The sequence below is a fragment of the Gopherus flavomarginatus genome, chromosome 9, assembly GCF_025201925.1.
Source record: "Gopherus flavomarginatus isolate rGopFla2 chromosome 9, rGopFla2.mat.asm, whole genome shotgun sequence".
NCBI classification, from domain to species: Eukaryota; Metazoa; Chordata; order Testudines; family Testudinidae; genus Gopherus; species Gopherus flavomarginatus.
The window spans coordinates 70,389,466-70,404,725 of record NC_066625.1 but is presented as its reverse complement, the minus strand read 5'-3'; the positions used below and the strand labels follow the sequence as shown (position 1 = coordinate 70,404,725).

General features: G+C 40.8%; 1 protein-coding gene across 4 annotated transcripts in view; it reads left to right on the top strand.

The window, feature by feature from the left end:
• The window catches only part of TNFAIP8L3 (TNF alpha induced protein 8 like 3), a 58,511-nt gene that overhangs the window by 11,234 nt on the left and 32,017 nt on the right, over window positions 1-15,260 (top strand). Inside the window, exon 2 of one of the 4 annotated variants that reach the window (XM_050966929.1) lies at window positions 4,807-5,429. The exons of 2 other annotated variants lie outside the window; for them this stretch is intronic. The gene's annotated coding sequence lies outside the window, so the exon portion shown is untranslated. Of the gene's footprint in view, window positions 1-4,806; window positions 5,430-12,965; window positions 13,049-15,260 lie in introns of those variants that run through there. One more of the 4 variants, XM_050966932.1, reaches the window with a different exon arrangement.

The window sequence follows — 15,260 nt, the reverse complement described above, 5'->3', positions numbered from 1 at the left end:
CAAGGTTTATTGATTATACCCCAGCACATGCTGGGGCCTGAGACAGCATTTCTATAAATATGGTTACATTTTCCTGTAGCCACATTTGATGTAAATCCATATCGGATATGTGCCATTATAATAAACTGGTAATTGTGGGATAGTTTATTTTTCATGCTTCTGAGAAAGAGAGGTAAGAGGTGGTTATGCTTCTTACTGGTGAATATAATTTAGGACTGCTATGCTTATTTAGATCATCCCTGGCAACAATGCAAGCACATTCTCTGCTGTACTGACCATCTGGTTATGTAAAAAGAGATTGAAAAGTTGCTTGAGAATAAAATCCTTAGACACTAAAGTAGTTTTTATAGCAATATTTTGTCCAGTTAATCAGGTGTTTTTTATAATCTTTACAGGAAGCTTTGATTATGAAGTTGAATGTTACAGGCTTCCAGTCTAATGCAGTGAATATTTTTTAAATGATATTAAAGTCTATAAGCATAGACATTCCAGGAAAGGAGTTTATTTTATTAGAGCACATATAACCACATAACTGTTCACATAACAAAAAGAGACAATAGTTTACAGAATACAAGCTAGTAGCTTTTTGGCTCATTTACGTCATTCCATTAACAGCTGCTTCTCATTACCTTTAATGGGAGACACATATGTACACCAACAGAACAGATCTTTTAAATCATTTTACACATTTCAAAACAAATCTGAAAGCCTAACTTTCAAATTGCTGGGACAGATTCTGTCCTGTATCTCCTGAGAGGCACAGCTGTGGGACAAAGGGAAAGGCAACTCCAAGTCATCTTTGTGCCACCTTGATTCTGGGCTGCTGTCAGGGCCAGAACAGCTCTTGGCATAAATTTGAGCAGTCCCCCGGCCTGCCTCCCCACAACTGTTTATGGACAGCACCACAGCCTAGAAACCCTGCAGCAATGAGCCTGCAGCCCAGGAGCAGAATGGGTTACATATAGCAGCCCTATGCTGCTTCTGTGCTAGGGGAATTCCCCCTAACCTTTTGCAGCTCCATTCCAGCTCTTGAAGCTGTATATATGGACTGGGGTGGGAGTCAGAATAGGCACCACTGGCTTTACTAACATGTTTTCAGTATTTATAAATTAATGTGAAATTGACTTAGAGACACACGCATACACACCTGTTCCACACAAAAAAACAAAGTTAGTGTTAATGCAGCTTTCACTTTGAAATCCGGATCTCAAAAGGTAAAAAGCAAGATTTTGCGAGAAGTCACACACTTCAGAGCTGAGTCTGAAAGTTTCTTCCTCTGCCTCCTTCTGCTTATGTCATAATGTACAGAATAAAAAGGAATCACATTATGCGAGAACATTCTCCTGTGCACAAAGGAGAATTAGACACCAGGCACTACATTTACTGCAAGACTGATATAACTGGTTCAGGGAGGACCACCCAGAGAAATGATGATCTGACTCTGCAGTGCCACAGATTGTACACCACTCACCCCTTCCCGCTGCCAGTGTAGCAGCAGAAAAGTTGACAGCTACACTGCAGCTAGAAGTGAGCCACCTCGCCCACGTAGACAGGCTTGCACTAGCTCGGCTCGAACTATCATGCTAAAAATAGCTGTGTGGCTGTTGCGGCACCAGCGTAGGTTTGGACTAGCCACTCGGGGAGAGTGAGTACAAGCCTCTGCTGGTGCACTAATATCCACACCGCTATTTTTAGGACACTAGCTCAAGTTGCGCTAATACGGGCCCGTTTACCTGGGCTGGAGGGCTTGCTCCCAGCTGCAGTGTAGCCATAGCCATGTGGCAGTTTTCTGATATTCCAAAAGGCAAACGTTGGATTAAAGAGGTGCACAGATCTCAGTTACAATATCAAAGGGATGAACAGTAGATTGGCCAAGCTGTACATTAGGAAAGTAGATAGATCCTCTTTAAAGCCCAGAGTTAATATAAATACTGAATTGCTGGTATGGGACTGGGAGATAGGGAAATCTTGCAAAAGGTTGCTTAATGATGCAAAATTAAGTGTGTGTGTTGACGGTCCCCTCTGACCTTAAAAGTATGAGTCTCAGATGGTCAGGAGAGCTGAGTTCTAATCCCATCATTGCCACTAACCTGCTGTGTGACCTTGAGCAATTCATTTCAACTCTGTTTCCCATCCCACCTTTTGTCTGCCTTGTCTATTTATATTTTAAGCTCTTTGGGGACAGGAACTGCAAGTGTTTTTGCAGTGCCTAACACAAGGGGCCCCAATCCCAGTTATTATATAAATAAATAGAAAGTAAGACTAATGCAGTACATTGGGAAAAGGATAGTAATTGTAAAACTCATCAATACAGTTACTATAATATATCAGTCATGAAAACTTCACAATAGCCAAAAGCCAAGGAGCAATTTCATATTTGATACTTGCTCTTAAACACCAAGGATATACATCCTTTCTGTGCTGGCTGGAGCAAGGGAAGTAAGGGCAATAAATTGCTCAAAGGAGATTGCTGTATGAAAACTAATTAATCTTAACCACACTTGACATCTTAAAACAAAATGATTAGATAATTCTTTGACAAGCCATGCCAAAGCAAAGAAATGCTACAAGGAATGATAGGAAATTCCTTTTTTCCCTTTTTAAAAAAGCAGGTCAAGAGAAATCAGCCACATATTTCCATCCTTCTATTTGCTTCTGATTCAGATTGTCTAGCTATGTGGCAGAAGGCATGTTTGGAATAAAAATAGAATCCACAAATTGAAACTGTAGGTTTTTCTAAACGCACAGTTCTTGTACTGAACTAGAGAGAGAAGCCCTTTCACTGAAGGATAAGTTACCAGAACAAAATATTTGCCACTGTTAGCAAGTTCACGACCATTAGCGTGTTTTCTAATGTAATGAGGATCTTCCAGGTTTACTCCCTGCAAGTTAAGGATGGGCTTAAACAGTAAAGATCAAGTCCAGATCTGAACTCTGCAAAATTTAGTGACTGTAATTGGATGCAGGGTTTTGGTCTGGGCCCATCTATACTGTTGGGTTGTTGTATACTCTGCTGCTCAAGATTAAGAATCTCTAACATAGCTGAGTTAAACGGCCTGGAAGCCAGTAGGCCAACTCACCAGTCAGTGTATCTAAAACCCTCCCAACAGCTTGCATATATTTCAGTCCCTTTTCTTCAGGGCTTGAGTTTTAGTTCTCCCAAATAGATAACAGTTTAATGTAAATTCTATAAGCCATGTGCCGTCCCTTGACCCAGGGTCTTCTGCCAGAGTATCTACTCCATGCAGGTCTCACTCCCCAAACCCTTCTGCCTGGGAGTTAAAGGAGAGTCTTTCTGCCTCCTTTTTCTAAGGTTTTCCTCCAGCAACTGTCGTTTTATCCTACAGGATTGTACTTACAAGCCAAACCTCAGGCCGCCCTTTATACTCTGGCAGGTCACCCAGCTTCCATCAGCTGATCCCAGGATTTACTCCCTTCACCTAGAGAACTGGGCTGAGCCTGACACAAGGTGCATCTGAGCCACATCCCCATTAGATAGCTCAGCCTGTGCACAGCCCTTCATTAACAGAGATGAAACAATGTTTGGCCTGTAGCAACACAAGAGTAGAATTACCTGCTATACAGCCTTCTCAGGGGATATGCTGGTCATACCTCTCAGTCTGAAGAGGCAGTCAGACTACTACAATTACAATTATTACCAACCCTGAGCATTCAAAAAAATAAATCAGGAGATTGGGATTCCTGCTATTTGCCTTCTGGTTTGAGCCTTTAGGGAACTCGGGTCATATTTTCAAGCTTCTCATGAGGGCTTAAATTAATGAAAATTGAGATTCTCTCATAATCATTTGTTTCTATGAACTGGGGTTTTAAATATGAGTTAGCAACACTGCCTAGGAATTCAGTTTAAAGGACTTAGGGTTTTTTTGGTACCGTTAGCTTTCCTGAACTTTACATTAAATTTCACTTATTCTGCCAAGCCTCTAGGGCACAGCTTGGCCCTGGGGTATTTAGAGGCCTGCAAGCATTGAGATACTAGGGTTACATAACATGTCTGAAACTTTCCAGTGTCTCCATCTTGATTGCCAAAACATTTCAAGGAATAACATTGCAATGTCAAGCATGTTGTAGCATCTTTCAGGTAACTAAAAGTTTAAATAGGGTGCTCAGCAACCATACATCAGAAATAAGAAGGGGATTACACCTGAGAAAAGCTCTCAATTCTTTCCATTGTATTTTCATTGTTTAAGCAAAGACATCCTTGTCACACTTCAGTCTGCATTCTTGGATGAAATCCTCAGCATGTTAAACTCTTTGGGGTAGCGATTGTCTTTTTGTTCTGTGTTTGTACGTGCTAGCTATGATCTATGACTGTACCACAATACAAATAAAATATAGCCTGTTTTCTTTGCAAGCGTAGAATCAGGAATGTATTCCTCTCCTCTCTATGGTTGCCAACCCTCCAGGATTGTCCTGGTATCTCCAGGAATTAGAGATTAATCTTTAATGAAAGATTGTCTTGTGATGAAACCTCCAGGAATACATCCGACCAAATTTGGCAACCCTACTCCCCTCCAGTATGGAAGTTTTTAGCTATTATTGGCTCATTCCTCATATGCTACAAGTCATATGTTAAATGGCTGTGTTAATTCTTTTAGTTCTGCCTTTAATTTTTTCTCTTCACTTGGAGTGAAGTTCAAAGAAGCTTCACATGGGACTTAAGCAGTACGCAGTCCTTCTGCTGGCTCTCTGACAGAGGTGAATTTAATTGATGGAGTATATAGTAGTAAACATGTGAGGAAGTGCTTCAATCTTGTCTTCAAATTGCTCATTTTCTGCAACATCTAGGTAACATTACAAGATAAGAAACGAGGGTTGGAACTTGATAAGATACAAGACAGATAGAGACCTGAACTGTTTTCATGGAAGAGTCAGCTGGCTGTTTGTCATCGTTTGGGTGTTGAAGACCAACACAGACTGCTCCTGAATGGAGCTGAACAGGGGTTACATTTCGATAAGGATGATGAAACTGAAAAAAGCTCACATCAAACTCAATGTTCTGCTCACTGCTTCAATAAAGTTTGTCAATGCAATGTTTGATCTTGTTGAATCTGAAGAAGCCAATTTTCTGAAACCTACTTTTTGAAATGAGCACAAATCCATTTTAAGTTATTACTGAACAGCTACTTTTTCCTTGGAAGAATTCTCTTGTCACTTGTTTCCTGCTACTTCTTACAATTTTAGACCTATCAACTTAGAAAAACACACACAAATATTTGGAGATTAAACACTCATTTGCAGGAGGGGCACGGATCAAAGCATCATGGTGCCAAGCAGTGTACAGACACACAGCGCACGCACACACACAAAAGCAGCCACACAGCCCCTGCCCCAATGAGCTCAATCTATTTTATGACATGATGCAACATGAGGATGTGTGGGAAAGGGAAGAGGAAGTCATAGTAAAGCAAGTAAGTTACCATATATTACATGCAATCTTGTATAAAAAGAATCACACTCCAGACACTGGACAGTAGCCATTTCTGGGTAGGACATGGCAATCACTCTGCACCAGGAACAATAAATAGCAGTCTTCAGGAAGGGAGATTAAGAACTCCTCTAACTGAACTAGAGAGAATTTTTAGGAGTTAGAATGTAGTTATTTAAATAGGGACATCGCCCCTAAATTGACATCCGTGATCTGGTGAAAACCCATCATGGAATCTTTTAATGACCATGAGCATTTAGCATTTTGAAACAGAACATCTCTAGGAAACAGTGATTCTAACACCATGCTCGGTCACAGATGTTTAAAGGGAAGAGTGCCACCTTTTCAATCACCACTGCTGAAGGCTGCTTTGGAGGTCTGTCATTAACAAAGACTTCATTGCCTTTTGAGAATATACCTTATATGGAAACATGAGAACCACCTTTTGCGTCCAAAGGCAGAGTGTTTTTATGAGAGCAGCCAGTGTTCCTTCTGCAGTTTCAACTTGAACATGTGCTCTTGCAGCTGCAATTAAATTGGGTCTGCAAGTTCTCTTATTGCACCAATACTTATTTGTGGGTGCAAATTGCATCTGCAAAAAGGGAAGGTGGGTTTCAGCTCCTTTAAAAATATACCCCTAAACAAACTATGATTGAGCCCACAGTATGTTGCATCTTCTAGTGGGAACAAAAAGTAGAATTAAAGGAATAGCATGCAGATTTAATGGGCAATAGATACACAATTTGGCAAACCTGAAAATACCATTTTCTACTTTAAAAACATATGTCTCACTGATTTTCCTCAACAATGAAAATAATGCCATATATGGCAGGAGTAAAATCATACAAAAGTAGGACTGTTCTGAACGTGACTCAAACTAGACTAAACAGTCTCTCTCAAGAATCTGAACTGACTTGTAACGTGAAAAGGAACATTGGAACCTATAAACTACAAGGAAGATTACTGTCCTTTCATAGGGTTATGGCTTTCCCCTGGATTATTTTTCTAAGCAGACTGAAATTCCTTGGAGTATAGGAAAGGGAAGACTCCTTCTGTGGGAAGAGTAGGAGAAGTGCTTTGATGGTCCTTCCGTTACTTAATGGAAGGGAGCACTGAGCTTGTAACCAGACATACCAAAGGAGCTTCAGCAGGTCAGAGATCCAATTCCTTATATCAGTTTTTAGCACTCAGAGACCATGGGGAGTAGCGGAGGATAGAAAATTTACAGGCACTGAGAGAAAATGATTGCTACTGTATCTCTCAGTCAGCCTTGTATAGGTTCAAAGGAGGACATGCATGAGGTTGGCCAGACTGGGGAGCACCCAATATTTATTCTTCAAGTGAGATGGGTTGAGGTGCCACTTGGGAAAGATTAGCTCAGAACAAAGGGTGTGTAACTTTTATTTACCCACAAATCAGCCACTGTGGGGGGTGAGGTTAGCAGTTCGAGACACAAAGGTTTGGTTTATCAGGGTTTATCCTGCACAAGGAAAGTAGGATCAAGCCCACACAGGGCCGCCCAGAGTGGGAGGTGGGGGGGAGGCAAGTGGAGCAATTTGCCCCAGGCTCCACAGGGGTCCCCACAGGAATGGCTGAGGCTCCCTCCCCGGCCTCAGTCAGACCCCGTCTCCACCCCTCTCCCGGAGCATCCCTGGAGAGCGAGGCAGCCTGGCTCTGGGGTGGTGGGGTCTCTGAGGGATGGTGAGGGGACAAGGAGCAGGATGGGTCAGGGATTCTGAGGCGGGCGGGCAGTTGGGGGGCAGGAAGGGGGTGGGGATTGGATAGGGGGCAGGGCCAGGCTGTTTGGGAGGCATAGCCTTCCCTACCATAAAGCTCATTCAGCAGTTTGAGGCTTGCAGAAGAGCCAAGCTGTTATCTTTTCCATTAGGGCTATCATCTCTTTCACATCTCAAATGCCAAATTATAGTCTAAATTTAATTTCAGTGCCAGAGGGAGATTCATGTTAGGGGTGGGTAGCTTCATTTAAAATTAGCCACAGGGGAAGGGATCACATGAGAAGAGCAATATCCTACACCACTTTCCTCCTTCCCAACCCTACCAAGGGAGACCTCCCTTCCCCTGCATTCACTGAGGCTTCAGAGAGGTTAATTCAGTGGTTCTCAAACTTTTATATTAGTGACCCCTTTCACATAGCAAACCTCTGAGTGTGACCCCCCTACCCCCTTATAAATTTAAAACATTTTTTTATATATTTAACACTATTATAAATGCTGGAGGCAAAGCAGGGTTTGAGGTAGAGGCTGACAGCTCACGACCCCCAGTAATAACCTCGTGACCCTGTGAGGGGTCCTGACCCCCAATTTGAGACCTCCCTGGGTTAATTTAATTTTAGCACCCTGTGTCCATTCACATGCATGTGCTATTTTGAGCATTTCAGTTTTCACAACATAGGCTCATCCCGGATTCTGAAACAAGCTCAAATGCTGAGTTCGTGGAGTATGTACATAAGCTATACTAAAGACAAACCCACAGTAACTGTCTCCAGTTTGCAAGGGACCCCATGGAGCCAGTCTCTAGGAAACAGATAAATGCATGGAGGTTAAGTCCGTTAATGGCTATTAGCCAGGATGGGTAAGGAATGGTGTCTCTAGCCTCTGTTTGTCAGAGGGTGGAGATACATGGCAGGAGAGAGATCATTTGATCATTACCTGTTAGGTTTACTCCCTCCGGGGCACTTGGGATTGGCCATTGTCAGTAGACAGGATACTGGGCTGGATGGACATTTGCTTTGACCCAGTATGGCTGTTATGTTCTAAGCTAAATGAACCCAAAGTTATGGAGACAGATATGAGTCAAGGAAGCCAGCAGCGTATCAGAAACCTGGAAAAATCTCTGACTGGATGGGCTCAGGCGTTTGGTCACAAGCTGAGGTGGTTCAAAAGTTTTGGGTTTTTTTTAAGCAGAATTTTTTTTTTGTTTCTTTAAACAATCAACACTGCAAGCAGCAAATATTTGGCCACACACTTCTGAAACCCCAAACTATATTCAGGTTTTGGCAGACTAATTTCAGCTTTTCAATTAAAAAAAGCTCAACAGATTTTGAAGGAAAGCAGACATTGTCCGTGATTTTTTTCTGCTTTTTAAAAACCCCTAGTTTTCGATCTAGAAAAAGTTTTGATGGAAAATATTTGTCCAGTCCTTTTAATGAGCTTTAGTGCCTTTTAGCACTAACTGATGCTGAGAACCAGTGATACCTTGTAAAGATTTTTTCTCAAAACTGGGTTTGTGCCAAGATGCAGAAAGTTTATTTTTCCCAGGGCCGCCCGTGGGTGCGGAGCAAGTGGGGCAATTTGCACCAGGCCCCACAGGGGCCCCCACGAGAATATAGCATTGTATAGTATTGCAATTTTTTTATGGAAGGGGCCCCCAAAATTGCTTTGCCGCAGGCCCCCTGAATCCCCTGGGCGGCCCTGAGGTTAGACCAAGACCATTGGAAAAAAGCGGGAGTTAAACCCACATATCATGAAGGAAAAACTGGTGCGCAAAATGACTGGCACTGATGCTCACACAGCCTTGACAGCCCATATCTGGCAATAGGATGAAATTCAGTTGTAGGTGTTAAAGAGGTTAAGTGTTCATAAAACCTCTTGAAACTACCACCACCACTACGCCTTGAACATCTCAGCAGAAAGCAATATGAATTTAAAATACATCTCCAAGAAGAATTCAACTAATGAAGACTCATTCCAGTTAACTCCACTTCTCTATGCCCTGTAAATTTGTTTACATTGGTCAGCCCCATTCGCTTCCTCTATTCTTGCTAGAAACAAAGTTCCTCCTGTGATTTGAGCATTAAGGTCAATGGGAGTTTTGTGTGCTCAAAAAAAAAGAAAAAAACAAAAAAACATAGGATTAGTTCAGGTGTTTCCAAGTCTCTAGCTAAAGATTCCCAGAGCCCTGCATTCAGTTACAAGAGACAAGAGAGATTTGTAGAAGTTGCTAAATTCAGCCATTTTGCTTGGTGATTTCTCAGTCCATCCTTGTAAATGAAACTAATTCCATTTATTTTTAACCTCTGCTATGCCAGTGCATAATGTGCTGCAGGAAGAGGAACCGTCCCTCGCTGCCCCTGACCCCCACTGACCCCTTTTGGCACCACTTTGACAAGATTCAGAAATGCAATAGCTAAGTAAAATTCTTTTGTTTTTAAGTAGATTCAGGTTTGTTTTCTGAACCTGTTAGTGAATTTCTGACCATATTAAAAGGTGAGAAGTGAATTAAAGGAATATTTCAGTCCGATAATAGCACAGATTTCTGCTCTGTAAGAAGCCTGGAGCAAAACAAAAATCTAATCATGCTTAATATTCAACTCAGACTTTTTAATCAGTTTCTACGTACTTGAATACATTTATAGGGACGCTCTTGCCTTCTCACTGGGTATTGTAAAATGCTCTTGGGAGCTGTTTGGGCAATACAGAGTAATATGAACCATAGCTGAGCAGTTCTTTGACTTGGCCAAAGAATGGAGGAATTTTTTCAATACTGAAAAGAGATAGGCAAAGGCCTTCGACTTTGCTGTTTAGGAGATTTTTTGTCAGGTTCAAAAGTTCCCAGCATAGCTAAGGCGGCTCTCATGCATCGCTTTCCCCTAAACAAAAACAGTTTTAAAAAAAGTGAGAGGCCTTTCTCTGCTCCAAGATAAAAAACAAAATCCAGAGTTCTAACTATGTGATGTCACATCTGAGTGGCAATTGCATAGCAAGGTGCAAAGTGATTTTGTGAGCTTTGACGGAGTTTGTTGAAATTTTGGTCGTTAGAATGTTATTGTAAACTGCCTTGAAAAAATGACTTATTTTTGGAATCCAGTGACATAGTGTCACCTCTACTAAAGTATTAAAATATTGTAACTAACTATAAGCATCTTCAAATGACAAAGTATTTCAAGAGTTCAAAAGAGCAATAAAGAAAATATAGTCCACTAAGTTAGCCACAGGATTTTTTAAAATTACATTTAAACTTTCTACTATTAATAAAATGTAAAGGATTTTCAAGAGTTCTTTGCATACTTTGCACTGAAGCAATATGCCTTTACAATGAAACAATTGCAGCCTTTATTTAGGCAAGCCTTCTGGTCAAAAATCCTGGTCCAGGGGATTGGGTGCCATATGTATATGTTGTTTTGGGAGCTGGAGGCAGGATTGTGTTTTTCCAACATTTTAGAAGGAGATTTTCAGATCCACAAATGGCACTTGGGTACCTAATCAGTTCTGTGGGAATTAAGTGCCTAACTGCCATTTGTGGCTTTGAAAAATCTCTCCCTTACAACCTAAAGATTTAAGATGTAGTTTTGAAGTGGGCAAGCAGAAAGAAACTGAAAATAATTGACTAGCTAGCCAACAAATAAACCTAGGAATAAGATTCCCCTCAGTGTCTGAAATACTGTTATTTGGGTTTCTCTTTCACAGTCTCCAACTTACCTCTCTCTCATGGTTGCTAGGAAACCACAGCATTTATAGTACAGTAATCATTTCCAGTCCATTCTGAGATGTAGTTAATTAGCTCATGTGTGAAGTTTGGTTCATAAGAGAAGAAACAGAATAAAGTTTATATTTAACTGTCTTGTATTGCACATTTTAAAAAATGGGAGGATTTATGCTAGGTCAGTCCAGTGGCAAGACAGCTTTCTGAAATGATCATTTTTTGTTTGCGTGTACTGTGTAATACTTGGATAGGATCTACAGGAGAATCAGAGAATGCTGAGTAGTTCTGCCCCTAACTGTGACATCCCATCCTGCTGCAAACACTAATGAAAGTTCTCCACTTGAGTCTGAATTCTGGCAGCCACAATGAGAGAAATCAATGTGATCAGGGGAAAATAATGAGTATTATTTTAGGGGAAAGAGCCCTGCTTTCTGACTCCCTTTCCTCACATCTCCTTTGGCACATAGGGTTACCAGTCTGCCAACAGAATGGTTTATCTTTGAGTGGATGGACTACAAATCAGGGATCAGTTCTATGAAGAGGGGAAGACAGCAGGGAAGAGGGTTACAGTTTGGAGGGAGCAGAAGGAAAGATGAGAAGTTGAAAAGTAAAGGAGGATGCTGCTGCTGCTCTTTTTTTGATAATCACTCCTGAAAAGAAAAAAATCCACTAAAACTGATTTGTGAATAAAAAAGGTTTGGGGTATATAAATATACAGTGGAACCTCAGAGTTATGAACTGACCGGTCAACCACTCACCTCATTTGGAACCAGAAGTATATAGTCAGGCAGTAGCAGAGACCAAAAAAGCAAATACAATACAGTACCGTGTTAAATGTAAACTACTAAAAAAAAAAATGAAGGGAAAGTTTAAAAAAAAATTTGACATGGTAAGGAAACAGTTTGTGCTTGTTTCATTTAAAGTAAGAGGGTTAACAGCAGCATTTATTTCTCTTCTATATAGTACAGTTTCAAAGCTGTATTAAGTCAATGTTCAGTTGTAAACTTTTGAAAGAACCATAACATTTTTTTCAGAGTTAAGAACATTTCAGAGTTATGAACAACCTCCATTCCTGAGGTGTTTGTAACTGAGGTTCTACTGTATTAGTATATTAACAGGCACTTGCTATCCCTCATTTACATGCACAAGGTTCAATATTATCGTTTTTATGGAAATAACCACTGGCCTTATTTGCTGGGAAGCTCTCGAATTAGTGTAGCTTAGAAGAAAGAGTTTTGTATTTTATTTCCAGATACACATGACAATCTGATATTACGTTAGGAAAGAAATTTGAGTCCACTCCAAATACAACCACATGCTATAGGAAGCTCATAACTGGTCTGTCAATACCTTTCTAGTGTTGTAGCAGTGTTGGTCCCTGGGTTTGAGAGAGACAAAGTGGATGAGGTAATATCTTGTATTGGACCTACTTCTGTTGGTGAAAGAGACAAGCTCTTGGTTTTAAAACACGATGTAGACATGCCCTCAGACTACACAAGTTATGTTTTGGATATTCAGTAAACAAGACTTTGGATTCGGTTTCTCAGTGTAATATTCTATGAAGTTCAGAAACTTCTTATGCTACATAGGCAAGGTCCTGTGAGGTAAGGAATAGCTGCAACTCCCACTGAAATATTACAGTAGCCACCAGAGGCACCAACTGACATCAGGGCCCCCACTGTGCTCGGCATTATACAAACAAACAGCAAGGCAGTTATTGCCTCAAAGTACTTACAAAGCCAATTAGACAAAGCATGAAGGAAAGGAAGTATTATCCCTACTTTACAGATGGCAAGTTGAGGCACGGAGAAATTAAGGGATTTATCCAGGATCACATGGGAAAACTATGGCAGAGTTGGGAATTGAATCTAGATCCCCTTTTTTAAACAAGGTACAAGCTGGAAGTGTTTAATTTGCTTCTAAGCCAGACATCAGTTGACATGAGACCGAGTCTGTTCCCATAAAGATAAATGGTAAAGTTAATGGGTTCCATTATGAGGTTTTGGCAACCATCAATATCTTTGCAAGTTCTGTTTCTCTTTCATTTTGTCATAGTTTTGGCACATCTGTAAGCAGCGTTAGCACTCTTTCACTTGAATTGCTATGGAATTTGCAAGCCTCGCTACAGCAGAAGGCGTTCCATATGTCATACTAAACAAGGTAAGCACAAACTAGTGTGCAAACAGAGGGAAAAAATAACAGAAATAAATGAGGAAGCCTACATCAGCATGTTACTTTAGAGTTACCAGCTGAACAGCACTTCAGAATACTGGTATATGTATTTTTATCTATACATACACGTACATTATTTGCTCTTATTACTGTCTGCATAATTTCATACATTTACTCATGAACAAATCACATTTCACTTCTGTAGCTATGCTCTTGCCCCCCATTGTCTTTGTAAATTTGCTTGCGGAGCTTTGTATCTTCCTATTTGTTTTTTGCTTCATATCTGTACATACTACAGTACACTGAGGTCCTCTGTAATTCCTACTTTCCCCAAAGATATTGGTTTCTCTTACTTTCATACAAAGATCCTCATTTCCATCCTGGTTGCCATTTGCTACGTCTCCCTTTCTGTAATAAACTGCTCAATCTTGAAGACATCTTCACAACAATCCCTTATAGTGTGTTATGGTAACTTCCTTATAGCTTTGCGTTCAAGACTTCTGAACACAGCAAGAGAGCTATTTAGACAGCAAGGGTGATTAGACAGAGCCGGTGGTGTTGGAATGAGGGCTTTGGATGCATCTTGGTGGAATGACTGAAGGGGACTCTTGGCTTTTCCCATGAGTGCTCAACTGCAGCCAGCACCACTCAGATTCCAATGGGGACCTAAGCAAATAGTAGGAGTTGCAGCATGCAGAAGGAACATGACCACCACCTACTGTTCACAGAAAAGATATCAGAAGAGTGGGTTGTGTCAGGGGATGAAGGGGCTGTGTCTGGAAGAACATTAAGCGCTGGTTGCACAAAGAATCAGTATGTGAATGAACGTGTCATATTTTTAAGGGTGCCCAGTCTCCCAGGACTCCTCTGGGCACAGCAACTCCCAGAACTCATGTGGTGGGGAAGGCACAGTAGGAAAGGTAATGCAGCCCCAGGCTGTAGTATGATTTCTTGGGCATCTGTGTGTGTGCTAGATAGGGGTAAAGTGTGTGTGTGGTCCCCTCCCCCAATCCACCCTGATTTGCTAACACCTAGCTAGGATGTAGGATTTGGGGGTGTTAGGACATAATATACTGCTTGAAGGGAACGGTTTTAATTAGGACATCAATTTCCAATTGTTTAAAAAAAAATCTGTAAAAGGACAAGTAGTTCTTATTCTAAGTACTTCACCAGCTGAGAAACCCTACCTTGTACGAGTTATCTGAAACCCAACTCTGTTCTAATAGTTGAAGATTATTTTTGATATCTGCTGGGGAAAATGTTGCTTTAGCTCCATTTTATTTTCCAAATAAGGAATCATGACAGAAGGTATGACCCTCATATCACTAATCTAATAAGCACCTCCGTTATGTACTACATAGAGACAGTCATGTTCAGGAAATGACTGGCAACTCAATATAAACAGTGCTGCCTGGGTTAGATCTATATTAAGTTAGCTGGTGTTATTTCCCTAGCGGTGGTTATTAACTTATGCAGTGCCATCATTCGGGGTTAGGATGGTTTATCAAGCTGGATATTTTCTACAGTCAAAAACTTCAGTATTTTTGTGTGCAACATACTCTAAAAGCTTTTAAAGTTTGCTAATATTTTCTGAGTGTTTATAATTACCAGTCCCTAGAAATCTCTGTGTGTGTATATATATAGAGAGAGAGAGAGAGAGAGAGAGAGAGAGAGAGAGAGAGAGAGAGTTTTTTCCATTGACAGAATGAGATACTCAGAAGTTACGACTCATTATCTCTTAGCTCTCTACTTTTCTTCCTCTTTATAATGATGTAAAGACTGATATATCTTCTAGGAAATCAATGACTATTTCATTTTACTACTGATTGGGATGTCAAAAAGCTCTTAGATGTATTGTAAATAAACAATTAGAGATAGGCCACCAGATTGGCTGCAACCCAGAAGAGAAATGCAATTGCAGCTTAGGAGCAGATCAGTGCTATTATGGAAACAAGCCCAACAAGTCAGCGGTTGTCATGGGGCTAGAGAAGGTTAAAGCACAAGACTGAATGCAGCTGCAGGAAGAAAGTAAAATTCACACCAGTGCAGTGGGCATGGATAAGATCCCATTGACTTTATTGGGCTTTGGTGGGGCTTTACACTGAATTCAAGTGATGCATAATGCCTTGTTCATATTCTCTGCGTTTAGATGGATTTCATGCATGGGACATAAAGATATGAATACATTAGATATTATGGG